Source organism: Stigmatopora argus, chromosome 1 (genome assembly GCF_051989625.1).
Source record: "Stigmatopora argus isolate UIUO_Sarg chromosome 1, RoL_Sarg_1.0, whole genome shotgun sequence".
NCBI classification, from domain to species: domain Eukaryota; kingdom Metazoa; phylum Chordata; class Actinopteri; order Syngnathiformes; family Syngnathidae; genus Stigmatopora; species Stigmatopora argus.
Genome location: NC_135387.1, coordinates 29,899,737 through 29,919,642, shown reverse-complemented (window position 1 = coordinate 29,919,642; position 19,906 = coordinate 29,899,737). Strand labels below are relative to the sequence as shown.

The 19,906-nt window shown below is 36.7% G+C and overlaps 1 long non-coding RNA gene across 3 annotated transcripts in view; it reads left to right on the top strand.

Annotated features, from left to right (window-relative positions):
• Window positions 1-19,906, top strand: part of LOC144074201 (uncharacterized) — a 211,616-nt gene that overhangs the window by 166,780 nt on the left and 24,930 nt on the right. For 2 of the 3 annotated variants that reach the window (XR_013300255.1, XR_013300259.1), the window contains exons 1-4: window positions 9,054-9,235; window positions 10,579-10,666; window positions 10,779-10,883; window positions 12,359-12,441. This is a non-coding gene — a long non-coding RNA (uncharacterized LOC144074201). Of the gene's footprint in view, window positions 1-9,053; window positions 9,236-10,578; window positions 10,667-10,778; window positions 10,884-12,358; window positions 12,442-19,906 lie in introns of those variants that run through there. The other variant, XR_013300256.1, reaches the window with a different exon arrangement.

Here is a 19,906-nt window from a genome sequence, read left to right as displayed (position 1 = left end):
GGTTGCCATGCAAAAAAGTCGGGAACTTCCCGTAAAAAAGTTGTTATACGCCGTACACAATTTGAGATGATAAAAAAAACGTATAAAATACTGCAAAAACGTATAAGTTGACAGGCATGTTATTTGTGTACTTTGTTTTAAATCTTGTTATACTTATAAGCATTCAATTCAATTCAGTTCAACGTACACTTACATATGTTTTCCACTACGCTAATCCTAAATTAGCGGTGGTGCTGGAGCCTATCCCAGTTCAATTATGTTAAGTAGTTACAATCCATCCTGAATGGGTTCAAACAGAAACTCCCTGTCCAGGAATCGAACCCGTTTTCTGCATGACAAGCCCACTATACTAACAAGGAGATATTATACATAATTATACGTAAAAAAATGGGAATATATTCCCATTTCCCCTAATTAGAATGATGTTTTTTTCCCTGCAACAAAGGTTATTAGGTGTCGTACGATATTCTTTGCATCGTTGAAGCTCATGATGACGGACGGAGACGGCCACGGTGCAACGGTTCCTCTTTCCGTGTCTTTTTACTGGGTAAAAAAACCCTCATAATTACATTTTTTTTTCTGCTGAGGTGAGCATCGACCGAAGTCGCTACAAGGTCGCCGTACGGCCTTTCTTTAAACGAGCATGTTAGTAACGCTCTGCTGCCAAAGCTAATATTGTATGCACTTCATTGGGTCGGCATTAGCATTATGATTAGAAGTCTAGCAAAAGGAATTATTCCCACTAAATCCCTCTTTGGATGTTAGGTAGGTAGTCGGGGGTCAACAACCACGTCTTGGTCCCTCTCGGAATTTATTGTGTAGATTTTACCCAGGCAACCATACTATTAAGTGCTATCCATTTTTGTCACTGTACGTACTTGTTTATGTGATCACTTATTCTATGTTGACTACTTATCTAGGTTGACTAATACTTATTTATTATGTTGACTAATTCTTATTTATTATATTGACTACTTACTACTTATTTATTATGCTGACTTCTACTTATTTATTTTCTTGACTATTTCTTATTTATTATGTAGACTATTTGTTTTTTATTTTGACTAATATTATGATGACTACCACTTATTTATTATGCTGACTTCTACTTATTTATCATATTGACTATTACTTATTTATTATGTCAACTACTTATTTATTATGTTGACTACTACGTATAAAATTACTTTGACTATTACTTATTTATTATGTCAACTACTTATTTATAATGTTGATTACTTATTTATTATGTTCACTCATACTTGTTTTTTATATTAACTCATACTTATTATATTGACTCATACTTATTATCTTAACTACTACTTATTATGATGACTACTACTTATTTATTATGCTGACTTCTACTTATTTATTATCTTAACTATTACTTATTTATTATGTTGATTAGTTATTTATTATGTTCACTCATACTTATTTATTATATTGACTCATACTTACTTATTATCTTGACTACTACTTATTATGATGACTACTGCTTATTTATTATGCTCACTTCTACTTATTTATTATCTTGACTATTACTTATTTATTATGTCCACTACTTATTTATGATGTTGACTACTACTTATTTATTATATTGACTACTAGTTATTATGACGACTACTATTTATTTATTATGTTGACTCATACTTATTTATTATATTTACTACTACTTATTATGACGACTACCACTTATTTATTATGCGGACTTCTACTTATTTATAATCTTGACTATTACTTATTTGTTATGCCGACTACTTATTTATTATGTTGACTACTACTTGTTTATTATGTTGACTACTACTTATCTATTATGTGGACTACTACTTCTTTATTATGTTAACTACTACTTATTTATTATCTTGACTATTACTTATATATTATGTCGACTACTTATTTATTACATTGACTACTATTTATTATGATGACTACCACTTATTTATTATGCTAAATTCTACTTATTCATTATCTATCTATTACTTATTTATTATGTCGACTACTTACTTATTATGTTGACTTGTTCATTATGTTGACTACTACTTATCTATAATATTGACTACTATGTATTTATGTTCACTACTACGTATATTGATTATGTTGAGTACGACTTGTTTATTAAGCTGAGTACTTATTTCTTACTTATTGTTTATTTATTTATCATTATTTATTGATTTGTTCGTTGTTGTTTTTTGTGCACTCCCCTACTTATTTATGTTGACTAGTACCGTATTTACTCGTATATAAGCCGCCCCCACGTATAAGCCACACCCTTAAAATTGCCTTAAAATTGTCGAATTTTACAATTTCTCGAATAACTTATATATCATTTAAAATACCGCTAGTAATAACAGTGTTCTATTTCTGACTTAAGATCTTAGAGTTCCCCCGCTCATTTGATCCCGCCTTTCCGAACACACCGTGCAATTAACAAATGGAGAGATTGCCTGTTTACCTCCTCAATTACCAAAATTATCCACGTGAGACACCGGTAGGGAGATAAGCAAGTAAAGGGTGCTTGGGCTAAGTGCCGACACTCTTGGTGATCACTAAATGGCACTGAACACTTTGGGATGTGGCGGCAAAACGCTTGGCACCGAGCGATCGGGTCATCTGCCAATACCCGCATCCGGCGTCAAATTTGGAGCTAATGAAAAAAATTCCCGCAGAGTTTTTGGCAGAATTGTGGGATGCCAAGTCTATTTTCCGGCATGATTATACAGGTTTACTGTTAATTTACTGTTGCTAGCTTGTTTCTTGTCGCTATATTACCGTATTCTTCAGACTATAAGCCGCATCAGCCACGGGTTATGAAAGTCGTGCTTCTACTTACGAAATTAATTGGTTTGCAAACTATTTGTAACTGGATTTTTTTTGTAAGTAGAGTAGTTCTTTATATGTAAAGTCTGTAATTTGTCCCACGGTCCTCAAAACAACCCTTTCATAATGTTCAGTGTCCCCAATTTTTGGCACACAAAAATGATAATAAATTGATTTATTAATTTATTAAAATGAATAACAAGCAAATAGAAACATTTAAAAAAAATTGTAAGTAGAGCATCACTTTATATGTAAAGTCTGTCATTCGCCCTCAAAACAACCCTTTAATAATGATCAAAGTGTCCCCAATTTTTGACACAAACATGATAAGAAATTGATTAATTCATTTATTAAAATTAAAACCAAGCATGCAGAAACATTTTGTATTTTTTTGTAAGTAGAGCAGTACTTTATATGTAAAGTCTGTAATTTGTTCTACGGTCCTCAAAACAACCCTAATAATGATCAAAGTGTCCCCAATTTTTGAGTAACACCCAAAAATGATAATAAATTGATTTATTAATTTATTAAAATGAATAACAAGCATGCAGAAACATTTTCAATTTTTTTGTAAGTAGAGCAGTACTTTATATGTAAAGTCTGTAATTTGCCCTCAAAACAACCCTCTAATAATGATCAGTGTCCCCAATTTTTGACACACAAAAATGATAAGAAATTGATTTATTAATTTATTAAAATGACTAACAAGCATGCAGAAACATTTTCTAATTTTTTGTAAGTAGAGCAGTACTTTATATGTAAAGTCTGTCATTCGTTCCACATTTTTTTCAGATATCTATAGCCTAAGGAATACAACTCAGGGAGCAAAAAATGCCATATTTTGGTTAAGTGGGGTGAAAAATAACAACCTAAAATGTTTTTTTAAGTTTAAGTCGCATAAAAAAAGATGTTGGATTTTGATGTTGTGAAGCACAGAATCAGACGCTCAATTTTTTTTGGGTGTCAGCAGGTCAGTTTGCTCAAAAGTGCCCACATTTTAAGTACAAAATGTTGACTCATCGCTGTAACGATTCAGTTAGTCACTCTTGATTGTTCACCTTAGCTTCAGTAGATGTCATTTTTTTGTGGGGGGCGGGGCTGAGAGTGCTTAGTTTGAAAGTAATGACATTTTTTTTATCAAGTTTGCATCCTCGGCTGCACGCATCAAGTAAAATTGTGAATCCGTGCAGAAATATTCATCTCGATGAAGCTGAATTCCAAGTAGAGGAACTCATGAGCCCAGATAAATAAAGATAAGATACCGTATTTTCTCACGTTGTATTTGTAACCAAAAAATAATGATGACTGATTCACAGGTACGGCTTATATGCGCACAAATTAGACTTGACATGCACGAAAATGCAAGGTGACAAAGACACATAACAGGCTGTCTTTGAGTACCGTATTTTCTCGCATATACGCCGTATTTGTAGCTAATAAAATGGCGACTGGATCGAGGGTGCGGCTTATATGCGCATTAAAAGACGACATGCACAAAACTGCAAGGTGACAGAGACGTCACGCCATGACGCCATGATGCCATGACGCCATGCCATGATGCCATGACCCCATGATGCCATGACGCCATGACGCCATGACGCCTTGACGCCATGACGCCATGACGCCATGACGCCATGACGCCATGATGCCATGACGCCATGACGCCATGACGCCATGACGCCATGACGCCATGACGCCATCATGCCATGAAGCCATGAAGCCATGATGCCATGACGCCATGACGCCATGATGCCATGACGCCATGACGCCTTGACGCCATGATGCCATGACGCCATGACATCATGACGCCATGACATCATGACGCCATGACGTCATGATACAAGACAATGCGGCGAATACGGCCATTTATTTCAAAATAGAGAAAAGATAAACAGATAGAACGCTAAACAAAATGTATTTTAACGTTTATGGATGAAATTCAAGAAATAAATTAACCGTATCTTGCATAAAACGTGAAAAAAACTCACTTGTGCCTGCCATCGCTCGCTCAGGGCGCCGCCATCTTACCTAGGGATGACAAACTAGACCACTACGGACACACTTCCTGGTTGTACTGCTCACATGACTTGCTTTTTGAATTTGTCTACATTTAGGCAACAACTTTTTTGAGTGTGCAATCCAGCAGATGATCCTTTCAATGCATACAGTATCTAAAAAATATTACCTACCATGATTTTTCTTAAGATTTTCCCTTCAAAGTAACACATTTGTACTCCCTATTAAAACCATGAAAATGGAGGTGAAAATTGCCAATCAGGGGGCGGCTTATACGCGAGAAATCGTCAAATTCAACCATTTTAAGGCCATTTTACGGCTACGGCTTATACGCGGAAGCAAGAAAATAGTGCTTTCCACCCACGTCGACATCTTTGGCACGTCCTTCGCCGAGTATTAAACATCATAATCGGAAAGTTCAAATCTAATGATTGACCTGTTAAAGGCCTCTATAGTTGGAGACAAAAGAAAACCATTGTTACTGACAAATTCATGTATGCGTACCTTGGGAATCTTGATTTCCTTGGCCGTGCTGCCAGGCTTTTAGGCCCATTACGGTCGACAAATGGGGACAAAAGTGGTCTGTAATTACTTATTCTCCCCAGTGGGTAATGGCAACATTCTCAGGAAGCTTAGCAGCTACTTCCCGTATAATTGACTGCGAGGGAAACATGACGAGCGGGTCGTCGTAGCTTCCATTTTCCGCCGCCATTTATTTTTAGCAAGCGTATTGTGAAGCATATTGCAACGTAATGTGTAATTTTTCTCAGAGACGTTCAAACGTGGAGCACAATTTGTGCCGAAACAACAAAAGAAGCCGTTGACGTGGGCATACTTTTGGATAATTGCACGTTGTTCTTTCGGGAAGAACGCGGGTTGATCAATAATAGGGTCAATAGACAATGTAGACTTTAAGAAGTACTTATTTCGTATGTTGACTACAGTAATCCCTCGATTATCGCGGTTAATGTAGAGCGAACATGGCCGCGATGAATGAAAAAACGCGAAGTAGGGTCACCCCTATTTAAAAAAAAAATAAAATTTAAAAATTCTAGTAGCAAGCGGAAAACAGGGGAACTTAAAAAATAAAAAATAAACATTTTTTTTTACTTTACTAAAAATCCGCAATGTAGTGAAGACGTGAAAGTTGAAGCCGTGAGGGATTACTGTACTATTTATTTATTATGTTGACTACTTATTACTTATTGATTGATTATTTATTATTATTTATTGATTATTTATATTATATATATTATTTGTTTGTTGTTGTTATTTTTAGATATCTTTTATATATATAAAAAATATTATTTTTTATTGATTCTTTTTTAATCAGTATCGTGGATTGACTTATTTATTTATTGTTTTATCATTATTATTTAATGATTATTTACCTGTTTGTTTGTTGTTGTCATTTTTAGATATATTATTATTTATTATTTTTAATTAGTGTCGTTAATTGATTATATTCAGGTTGACTTACTTAAATAAGTAATAAATAAGTAATACATAAATAAGTAATACATAAATAAGTAATAAATAAATAAGTAATACATAAATAAGTAATAAATAAACAAGTAGGTATTCAACATAGATAAGTAGTGACTATGTGTAATGAGTGTGTAAATATCTGTTAGCGGGACTTTGAAAATGTCTCAACGAACCCAAATTTAAGCGGCGCCAAATCATCAGAAGCATCCACTTATCCACTAGTCCGCCTTACATTAAGAAACCAATGAAAGAAACGCGGGATGACGGTTTGATGGATGACTCGGCGCACCTCGACACGCCACAATGGCGGAAACTGGGGCGCTTCATTCTGCGTGAGAGCGTACGATGATTCAAAAGGTTGCCATGACTCAACTTTAGCCCGACAGCCACGATTTCCAGCGATTGGACGGGATGTCACAAAGCGCCCTTCCAATCCTTGGAAAACATCCTCGACGGCCGCACTATTTTAAAAGAAGAGTGGAGAACCTCTACTTAAGAAATTAATTGGTTCCAAGACTTTTGTCGTAACTTGAAAATTTCGTAAGTAGAGGTGTACTTTATATGTAAATTCTCGAATTCGTTCCACGGTCCTCACACAACTACCAACTAAACCCTTTAAAATTGGTCACAGTGTCCCAATTTTGTATGAAAGATGTGAGTAAACACACAAAAATTATTTAAAAATGATTTATTAATGTCTTAAAAATAAATAAAGCATATAAAAATGTGCCCTTCGCCGCTGAAATTTCTCCCTCCGTGGCTGTTATAGATGTAATACCCGCGTTTGTCCGCCAAATGGGAGCAAGAGCCGGTTCTACCACGGCCGAAAGCCGTCCACTTTGTAGTACATTTTAGACTTTTGTCGTAACTTGAAAATTTCGTAAGTAGAAGTGTACTTTATATGTAAATTCTCAAATTCGTTCCACGGTCCTCACACAACTACCAACTAAACCCTTTAAAATGGGTCAAAGTGTGCCAATTTTGTATGAAAGATGCGAAGAAACACAAAAATTTGAGAAAATTATAAGGAAATGATTTATTAATTTCTTAAAAATAAATAAAGCTTATAAAAATGTGCCCTTCGCCGCTGAAATTTCTCCCTACGTGGGCATTATAGATGTAATACCCGCGTTTGTCCGCCAAATGGCGGCAAGAGCCGGTTCTACCACGGCCGAAAGCCGTCCACTTTGTAGTACATTTTAGACTTTTGTCGTAACTTGAAAATTTCGTAAGTAGAGGTGTACTTTATATGTAAATTCTCACAGACATTACACGAGGGAGTTGCGTCCAGAAAGACAGTAGCCATGATGTTCTTATGAGCAGCCAATCGCGTCCGCTCGTATATCAAAATGTGTCCTGCATCTCAAGATAAATATTTGCCCGAAATTTTACTCGTATCTCGAATCGCTCGTATGTCAAGGCACTCGTATGTCGAGGTAACACTGTATTTGCTTGCTGTTCCGGGCTGGGAAGCATTAGCATGACGGTTTAGCACACTTGTGGGGTGGTTAGGTGGGCGTTTTTTTTTGGATCGGGGTCCTCCAAGGTTGCTCTTGCCGCCATCAGCCCTTTTTCACATCCCTGTATCAAAACATCAAGGCTCTGCAGGGTGCTGACGGCGCTCAAAGCTTTTAGCTGACTCATTGTTTTACAGCCGGGCCCAATTTGCCAATCGTTTGGCAGCTGCTTCCTCTTGCTCGTCCTATTTGTTAGCGCTTGGAAAGGACGGAACGCGTCTTTTAACGGCAAGTAAGCAAGCCCAGATATTTCTATTTGGGTTTTTTTCTGTTAGTTGAGTGGGTTTTTTGTTGTTGTCGTTTTTGGCTCCGTCCAATGCAAGGGTGTCAGAATCGGGTTGGTTCGCGGGCCGCTTTAACGTCAACTTGATTTCATGTGGCCGGACCATTTTAGATATAATATTTAGATTTTTTTAAAATAAATGGATTAAAAGAACTGTAATAAAAGCCCTGAATATTCATTTTCATATAGATTTAAAGCAATGTTTATTTTAGCTTTTTAAAATATATTTTTAGATATTACAAAATGATTTTTGAACTAAAAACACAGAAAAAAATGGATTAAAAAATGACAATTATTGACTTAAAAGGGGGAAACTCAGGAAATGTAATATACATCGGACCATTTTAGATATAATATTTAGATTTTTTTATAAATGGATATAAAGCCCCGAATATTCAGTTTTTTATAGTTCTAAAACAATGTTTATTTGAGCTTTTTTATATATTCTTTGATTTTACAAAATGATTTTTGAACTAAAAACACAGAAAAAATGGATTAAAAAATGACAATGATTGATTTAAAAGGTGGAAAATCAGGAAATTTAATATACATCGGACCATTTTAGATATAATATTTTGATTTTTTTATAAATTGATTAAAATAACTTATTTTAATGTTTTTGATATATTATTTTTGAATGCAGCCAAAGATAAAATTAATATTTATTAAAACTGACATAGTATTTTTCGGATTTTAACTCTTACCATCTTAAGAATACAGACGCTCCCCTACTTACGAACATTCAACTTACGAACAACGGTACATACGAACATGTCTGCAAATTGCGTTTAAGTCCAAAAATGTTCGCAAGTCCAATTTTGTATTTCGCCTTTTTCGGAGTAGTACTTCTTTCCGCCACTAATACCGACGCCTGGCGCTGTGAGAGCTCAGCTCACCCAGCATCTCCCTTCTTCTTCTTCGTTGCAATGCGGAAGTGCGTGAATGTATCTCCAGTGTGCAAAGAACCTTTTTCATTTGTATCATTAAATATCTCATGCATCCAACATTGAATATGGTTGGTAAAAAAGCTAAAGGCTTCTATTGAGGGAGTTGCAAGGAAGAGGCAAGCCATTTCTTCTGAAACGAGTGGCAATAATAACGAAGCTTGATGCGCGTGAGTACCATTTCTAAACAGAAAGATCGAGCAGCAGGACCCAAATATTGAACGTTGCACAAAGTTTGCAAATCAATTGAATGATGCCATACAGTGCTAACGCATCATTTATGATGAAAAAAAGAAAACTGTGCAATCGTCATTAGGTCGCTTCTTTTGGCCAGTTTCCAATACATAAATCTCTCTCTCTCTCTACAGTACTGTACATATTCTCTCCATTTTATTAAATGTTTTTTTTTCAGTACAAACCAATGCGTGTTACTTATACAAGCCTTAAACATACAAATGCACTTATATAAACCTTCAATATACTTATATCGGCCTTAAACATAAATTATAATACAAAATATAGCACTGAATCAACTTACAAACAAATTCAACTTATGAACAATCGCTCGGAACCAATTGCGTTCGTAAGTAAGGGAGCGTCTGTATTCCGTTTTTTATAGATGTAAAACTGTTTATTTTAGCTTTTTTTCTATATTTTTAGATTTTACAAAATGATTTTTGAACTAAAAACACAGAAAAAATGGATGAAAAAATGACAATTATTGATTTAAAAGGGGGAAAATCTGGAAATTTAATATACATCGGACCATTTTAGATATAATATTTTGATTTTTTATAAATGAATTAAAAGAACTTATTTTAATGTTTTTGATATATTATTTTGAATGCAGCCAAAGATAAAATAAATATTTATTAAAACTGAGATAGTATTTTTCGGATTTTAACTCTTACCATCTTAAGAATACACAATAAAAAGGAAATAATAATAAAAAAAAAAAATTCTGACCTCCAACAGCTTGTTTTGTTGTATTTTTTTTGGCTAGTCATAAAATAACTCAATATTTTCCTATTATTTCAACATACCCCGTTTGTTCTTGGTTTTGGATGAATTTAAAAGCCACCCCCAAAAAATTAAACTTAATCTTCATTATGACTTGCATATATTTTCTTCACCGTTTATATAAGTTGGCATTTTGGGAGGGTGATGTTTTGAAACTAAGACTAAACATATGTAGCAATAGTAAAATGGAGAACAGAAGGCTAAATAAAGTTTTTCAGATAGCTATAGGCGAAAAAAAAACAATAGGCTGTCGTGGCTATGAAAAAAGTACGATTTATAGTCCGGAAAATACGGTATTTCTTATTTCCAGATTAACGTGACTGCAAGATAATCCTCTCCAGTATGATTTTAAAAAAAACATCTATTTTCCCTCAGTGTGTTGACTTCTTACCGACGCGTGAAGATGACATCACATAACCCCAATTTTGAAGACTTATCGTTGCTGTTGGTTTGAAAATGGATTTTTGATTCCTGTTGCTTTATTCCTTCTCAGGTCGGGACCTTCTACTTCATCCAGGTTTCGAGACTCCAAAACAAATCCAGTGTGCCTCCATTTTGTCCCGAGAAAACGCAAATTAAAGGTGTCTTATTTATGATTTTTTTAATACATATGAAAAACAATCTTATGTTATCAGGTGTTAAATAATATTTGTTGTTTTTTTTGTCTTGTTGTGTTATGCAATTGTCTGGCAGCCAATTTAGGGTGTTCCCCCCGACTGCTCATTGTTGGCTGGGATGGGCTCCGGCACCCCTGAAATGGAAAATGGATCATTGAATCAATTGTTTGAGTTGAATCAGGTAGGCCCGTTTATTTGTCTTTATTCATATACTAACCTTAACCTTTGATAGGGCGATCATTTAACATTTTGGCTACCATTGACGCATATACACACGTATACACACATACACACATACACACCTATATACACACACACATGCACACACATTTACACACATACACACGCATATACACACACACGCATATACACACACATACACATACACATACATACACATAAACACACATATACACACATACACACACGTACACACGTACACACACATACATACACATAAACACACATATACACACATACACACGCACACACGCATATACAAACACATGTACACACACATACATACACATACACATATAGACACACATACACACACATACACACACATACACACACATACACACACATACACACATATAGACACACAGACACACCCATACACACACATATGCACACACATATACACACATATATACACACACATATACACACACATACACCCACATACACACACACAAATACACATATACACACATTCACACACATACACACACAAATACACACACCCATAAACACACGCACATATACACACGCACATATACACACACATATACACACACATATACACACATATACACACATACACACACATACACACACAAATACACACGCCCATATACACACGCACACATATACACACACATAAACACACACACACACACACATACACACACATGCACACACATGCACACACATACACACATATACACACATACATATACACACATATACACACGTAAACACACATATACACACATACACACACACATGCACACACATACACACACACGTAAACACACATACACACACATACACTGGGTGTGATGACAAGTAGGCTTTTTTGTGTTTTTGTGTTATTATACACACACGTACACACATACACACACATACACACACATACACACAAATATACACACACATACACACAAATATATATATATATATACATACATACATATATACATTTCAATGTGAAAAGTTGAACTTAGCAAAACAATTAAAGCCCTGTTTTAATACTCACCTAAAATAGAAAAAAATTGTCGGTGACTGAATTTCAAAAGACTAACATTATTAATGAATATTGCCAAGCAAGTCACTGTTCAACTCCTGTTTTACGACGCAACAGAACATCTTCCCATCCACGGAAATTGCTAATAGAACACTTAACTCAATTTTATTCCCGTCATCATGCTAACATTATACGAGCAATAAATTACAGGCGTACATGGCTGGCAATTTCCCCTTTAATTGTACGTTGGGCTTGTAATATTTACAACCCCTAAATTAACTCCCCGGGTCCTGGCCGCTGGCTTTTGTTGGGGGGGTGGCCGGCCGACCTGCCTGTCTGGGATCAATGGCCACTTGTCTTTTTCATCACCGGCCTGACAGATACCAAAAAAAAAAGTCTTTTGATAGGTGACATTGAATGATGGGAGGAGTCAAGTGCGACTTTTGCAAAACCCCCGAGGATGGACCACCCGGACCGGATTCAAAGCAAGGTTAGGAATGTTCATTTCTTCTTATGTTTGCTTTATTGAATTGAATTGAATGTATTATAATTAGATTTAAAGCTTCACCAAAGTGCAAAAATAATAACAGACAAAATAATCAATGTACAGTGGTACCTTGACATATGAGCAATTTGAGATACGAGTAAAATTTCGGGTAAATATTTATCTTGAGATGCAGGACTAATTTTTATATACGAGCAGACAGCGGACAAGAGAGGCTGCTCATAAAAACATCATGGCCGCTGTCTTTCCCGTCGCATCTCCCTCGTGTAAATGTATCTACGAGCACTGGGCGGAGCCTTGCATTTTGTCAGTGTTTTTTTTCCCGTTAGTCAATACGAATGGCGGAGCTTTTTCGCTAATACGAGAGGAGTATATACTACTTCTTGTTGGCAAGTATTCGTGCGTTATTCTATGGTGAGGACATTTGTGTGTATCATTTTTGGAATATTTTGAAGGGAAGACAAAAGCAAACAACCCTGGATAGGTTGCATCTGAAAGTCAGGGTGGAGGCGGGGCCAATAGAGCCAACCCGGGAGAAGAAAGGTATCAAAATGTCCATCAAAATTAGAATTAAGTTTAGTGTAATGTTAGATTCAACTTATTTTTGAGTGTCTACATCGTAATCCAAGTTCATTTAAATTTGTTTATGTTATGTTACGAGTGGGTTTCCTTGAGAAAAATGCTTGTGTGGGTCTTTTCTGGTACTCCTGTTTTCTCCCACATCCCTAAAATATGGATGCTAGGCTAATTGATCGCTCTAATTTGCCCCCTGACGACTAGTGATTGGTTGTTTGTCTCCTTTGCTTTGCGATTGGCTGGCTATCGATTGAGGGTGTCCCCCCGCCTGGTGTTTGGAGTTAGCTGGAAAAGGCTCCAGCACCCCCTGCGTACCTTGCCAGGATAAGCTGTTCAGAAAATGAATGAAGTATTATTGAAGTATTAGTATATTTTCTTGCATATACGCCGCATTTGTCGCTAAAAAAATGATGACTGATTCAGAGGTACGGCTTATATGCGCATAAATTAGACCTGACATGCATGAAAATGCAAGGTGACAAAGACACATAACAGGCTGTCTTTGAGTACCGTATTTTCTCGCATATACGCCGTATTTGTCGCTAAAAAAATGACGACTGAATCGAGGGTACGGCTTATATGCGGATAAAAAGACGACATGGACGAAACTGCAAGGTGACAAAGACGTCAAGCCATGACGCCATGATGCCATGACGCCATGACGCCATGATGCCATGACGCCATGACGCCATGATGCCATGACCCAAGACAATCGGGCCAATACGGTCATTTATTTCAAAATAGAGAAAAGATAAACAGATAAAACGCTAAACAAAATGTATTTTATTGTCTATGAATGAAATTCAAGAAAAAAAAAAAGCGTATCTTGCATAAAACGTGAAAAAAATTGTGCCTGCCATTGCTCGCTCAGGGCGCCGCTATCTTACCTAGCGATGACAAACTAGAGCGGTACGGACACACTTCCTGGTTGTACTGCTCACCTGACTTCCTTTTTTAATTTGTCTATGTGCAGGCAACACTTTTTTGAGTGTGCAATCCAGCAGACAATCCTTTCGATTCATACAAAATCTCAGAAATATGATTTTCCTTAAAATTTTCCCTTCAAAGTAACACATTTCTACTCTCTATCAAAACCATGAATATGTCGGTGATAATTGTGAATCAAGCGGCGGCTTATACGAGGGAAATTATGCGAGAATAAGCCGTACTCTCGGCCAAACTAAAAATAAATGTGCATTATAGTCTGCAAAATCCAGTAAATAAAAGGGACAGAAAGTGTTTAGTTCACATTTAGGAAGACAAGCTTTTGGGGGGGCACGTCAAGCAGAAGAAACAAAAGCAAACAAGTGGAATTGGAAGTCAAATTCATTGTTAAGCGTCGGACATTTATCTAGTGGGACGGCCACCATAACTCACCGTGAAGTGTTTGCGCATTCTGTATAATTGCCTATTTGCCCTCCGAGGATGAGGATGACGAGAATTCGGGTGAAGGAAGACTACGTCTTGTGTTTTCATTTGTGTTGAAAAACAGGATGCAACACCATTGGATTTGTTATTTATTTTTGCCCCACCCCTCCCCCACTCATAAGATTGGATATTGCTCACTCAAGCAGCAAGAGCAGAAAATAGCGTTTCAAGAAAAGCAATTGAGCAGTTTAGTTAATGGTTGTATAGAAGCTTTGGAGTGGAACGATTGTCAAATGTGTCAAAAGCAGCTTCGACATTTATGATATCACTTCGCCTAGATATGTTTTATACACCTATGAACCCAATAAATGTATAGATATATAGATACGTATAAATATATATAAATATATGTATGTATGTAAAAATATATCTATATATGTATGTATAAATATATGCATATATGTATGTATGTATAAATATATGTATATATGTATGTATGTATGTGTGTATATATATATTATATTATATATTTATACACACATATATACACTTATATATACACATACATATATATACACATATATATACATATACACACATATATACATACATACATATATACACACGTATATATACACATATATACACATATATACACACATATACACATATATACACACACATGTATTTATACACACTTATATATACACACATTTATACACACTTAATATATACACTATATATACACACATTTATACACACTTATATATACACACATTTATGCACACATATATACACTTATATATACACATACATATATATACACATATATATGTATGTATATATACACACATATATACACATAAATATATACACCTATATATACACATATATACACACATATATACACACATACACACACCTATATATACACACATATATACACATACATACACCTATATATACACATATATACACACATACACACACCTATATATACACACATATACACATACATACACCTATATATACACACGTACATACACACATACACACACAAATATATACACACATATATACACATATGTATATATACACACATATTACACACATATATACACATAAATATATACACATTTATACACACATACATACACCTATATATACACACACATTTGTGCGCATATAAGCCGCACTTTTGATTCAGCCATCTTTTTCTTGTTACAAATACGGCATATATGCTAGAAAATACGGTAGTAAATTGTTAAAATAATATTAACTATCTTTTGTTTACCAGCTGTTCCTTGAGATCCATTTTTCATTTTTTATAAACCAAAAGTGCAAGACAGCCATTATTAGGCCACGTTATTCTGTTAAACTGAAAAGTGTGTGCAAGTGAAAAATGGCCTATGAAAGGGTATGATTTTTTTTACGAAACAACCCAAAAAATAATAATTTAGCATCTGCTGTTGACAAGAAGAAACTGCAACAGTGGTTAAACGTTGCTCAGCAGGATTAGTGGGCGAGGGAAAATAATTATTCGCAGGCAGCCAGAGGGTCGCCTCTCGTGCACTTTGCTCAAAAAGCTTTCTAATACAAAAAAATGTCAATTCAGTGACCTTGGCGATGGGACGGATAATGGCACTGACTCAAAGTGCTTTGACACATTATGCTCTCATTCGCTGATAATGCCGCATTAGCCGGAAAAATGGCGCCGGGGTTTTGCTCATGAAGACTTTGGCATACCTGGGATGGGAATTGTGGTTCGGGAAAAGTCAATGTCCCGCAGTGGGAAGGACCTTTGGTTTTGTTCGTTTTAGTTTTGCGGTAAAGTTGGTTTTTAAGATGGGGGAAATTGAATGGAGGTAATTACAAAATAAAATGCAGGATGGTGTGAGTGGAGTTTCGTTTTGGGGGGTGGTTGAGTTTTTTAGACTGTGTTTCGGGATTTTTTTTTTGTGTGCAGACTTTTTTCGGGAGTTGATTTTTTTTCAGATTCTGAGACGGCATATTTTCGGAAGTAGAATTTTTTTCGGATTCAGAGATGGCATATTTTCGGAAGTTGAATTTTGTTCATATCCAGAGAAATGTTTTTTAGTAACTTGAATTTCTTTCGTATTCAGACAGAATATTTCGTAACTTGAATTTCGTTCATATCTAGAGACATTTTTCCGTAGCTTGAATTTCTTTCGTATCAGAGACATTTTTTCGTAAGTTGAATTTTGGATCCAGAGACATTGTTTTGTAAGTTGAATTTATTTCGTATCCAGACAGCATATTTCGTAACTTGAATTTCTTTCATAACTAGAGACATTTTTTCGTAACTTGAATTTCGTTCGTATCTAGACAGCATATTTTCGTAACTTGAATTTCGTTCATAACTAGAGACATTTTTTCATAACTTGAATTTTGGATCCAGAGACATTTTTCTGTAACTTGAATTTTGGATCCAGAGGGATTTTTTTCACAACTTGAATTTATTTTGTATCCATAGACAGCATATTTTCCTAACTTAAATTTCGTTCATATCTAGAGACATTTTTTCGTAACTTGAATTTCTTTCGTATTCAGAGACTGAATATTTCATAACTTGAATTTCGTCCATACCTAGAGATATTTTTTCGTAACCTGATTTTCTTTCGTATTCTGAGACAGCATATTTTCGTAACTTGAATTTCGTTCATATCTAGAGACATTTTTTCGTCAGTTTAATTTCTATCGTATCCAGAGACAGTTTTTTTGCATAACTTGAATTTCTTTCGTACGCATGCAAATCAGTCTTGACATGCACGAAACGCCAAAACGCAAGACAATGCGGCCGATACGGTCATTTATTTCAAAATTGAGAAAAGATAAACAGATAAAACGCTAAACAAAATGTATTTTAACGTCTATGAATGAAATTCAAGAAAAAAATAAACCATATCTTGCATAAAACATGGAAAAAAACTTGCTTACTTGCCTACTATTACTGGCTCCGGGCGCCACCATCTTATCTTTTACTGTAGACTCGGACACACTTCCTGCTTGTACTGCTCACATGACTTCCTTTTTGAATTTGCCTAAATGCAGGCCACACCTTTTTTGAGTGTGCAATCCAGCAGACGATCCTTTCGATTCATACAGTATCTCCACAATATGATTTTTCTTCAGATTTTCCCTTGCAAGTAACACATTTGTACTCCCTATTAAAACCATGAATATGGAGGTGAAAATTGCGAATCAGGGGCGGCTTATACGAGAGAAATTGTACAATTCAACGATTTTCAAGGCCATTTTAAGAGTACGGCTTATACGCGGAGGCGGCTTATATGCGAGAAAATAGGGTATCCTTCTAAATACAGTGGTACCTCGAGATACGAGCTTAATCCGTTCCGGGACTGAGCTCGTATGACAAGTTACTCGTAACTCGAGGTAAAGTTTCCCATTGAAATGAATGGGAAACAATTTAATTCGTTCCAACTCTCTGAAAAAAACACCAGAAACAGGATATTGGATTGAAAAAAAATGTTTTATTTCTTATAATTCGCCATATATTGACAAAGTAATAAACAACGAGTGGTTTAATAGAAATAAAGTGTTTAATCTAACTAAAATTGGCCGGATTTCGCCGAGGGGAGAGGGGCTTCGTTTTTTTTTTCCCTCCACACAACGCACTCGTAAACAGAACAAACACTCCACCCTCACGTTCGCTATCGATGGGCTGTTTGCTGTCGTACTATTCCCTTCAAAATATTCCGAAAATGATGCACACAAATGTCCTCACAATCGGAGAACGCACGACCACTTGCCAACGAGCAGCAAGCAGTCTTATCAGCGATCGCCCCGCTGCTCATCTTCTTCTTCTTCTTCTTCTTCTTTTTCACCTCAGGCGCCTGAGGATTACCCTCAGCAGCGCTAGGGCTGCCACTGGAACACGGATAAGTTCATCCAGGGAGTTGCCCAAGCCGCGATGGTAGCGTTCGGTCATTAAGGCCGGACAGCGGAGCCATAAGTGTTCAGACGACTCTGTTTCCTCGTCGCACAGGCGGCAGCGATCCGAGTCGGATTTCTCATGGGAGCTTACAGGGGCGCTGGCTAGCGGCTCCTTTTAGCTTGTAGCATCTGTGTTCGCGTCCCATCGAACGGCGCCTATGATAGAGTTGCTACCGGGGATACTTTTGCGAGCACGAGTATACTTCATTACCCAGAAAGCCCTCTTTTCACCGCGCATGCGCGTTGTGCGTTTCCTGGTCTGAATAGCTCATCCGGTGCTCGTAAATATTGTTATACACGAAAGATATGCCAAAAAAAATGCCATGGCAACCTGGCTTGGTCGCATCACGAAACTTTAACCGCATCACGGGCGAATTATTCGATCGAAATTTCCCCCGTAAGACGAGCATTCCGTATGACGAACGGTCGTATGACGAGGTACCACTGTATTCGATATTTACCGAAAACCGGAGAGAATGGCCATTTTTGACTGGCTCACGAATCCAAAAATACTCAAGGAGAAGCCGCTCGGTGAGCCACTTTTGCCAGTACATTCTGTCGACAGCGAAGTGAGATAACTGCATACATTAAAAAAAGATCAGACGACTGGAAGCGATCCGCGTTGAGAGCGACCGGGCCAGCTGTTGCCACCCCGAGCTTTCTTTGGTCTCGGCATAATCACGCTCCAGTGGTGGTTTGGCATCGGCAGATGCTGAGGCTGCACTTCCTCTACGCTCCTTTTATGATATTCTCCTTCTTCCGTGTTCCCCTTTTGAGCTCATCTTCACCCGAAGCCCCTCAGGTGAAGCGCTAATTAGTTGGGATGTGACAAAAGTTGACGGATGCAGGTGAGGGGTTTTTAATTCTTTTTTTTAAATGGACATGCCAGACAACAAAAGGTGATATTCATGAAATTTTTGGACAAAATATGAGACGTCTAATGCCGTTAATGTTTGTCAGTTTCCCGTCATTTACCAAGCAAAGTGACGTCATAGTTGGACCCGGAATGGCGGTCTCTAAAAAAACTTGAATTCATAAGGCGGGAGAGTCTTAAGAAAATTACCAGGACTTAAAAATCCAACAATAAAGTCGATCCGACAAAAACTAACAAACACACGGGGTTTAGTATACAGACAATGGTCTATTACAAAGTACATGCAGCTGGTTACGAGAGAAAGGGAAGCCCGGAGGGACGCAAGAGGCAAAAAAGCAAGCAAACCAAAACCCTAACTAACCCGAAAACAACCCTCGAATGCGTCAAAATGGCTGCCTTATTCTATTAAGTGTGTGCAAGCAAATATGAATGGTAAAAATGAAAAGTTGGCGGCACGGTGGCGGGAGTGGTAAATGTGTCGGCCTTGCAGCTCTGGGGCCCTGGGTTCAAATCCGGGTCATGTTCATCTGTATGGAGTTTGCATGTTTTCACCAGGCCTGCGTGGGTTTTCTACGGGTACTCCGGTTTCATCCCACATCCCAAAAACATGCATGCTAAGCTAGCTGGCTAACACTACATTGCCCCTAGCTGTGATTG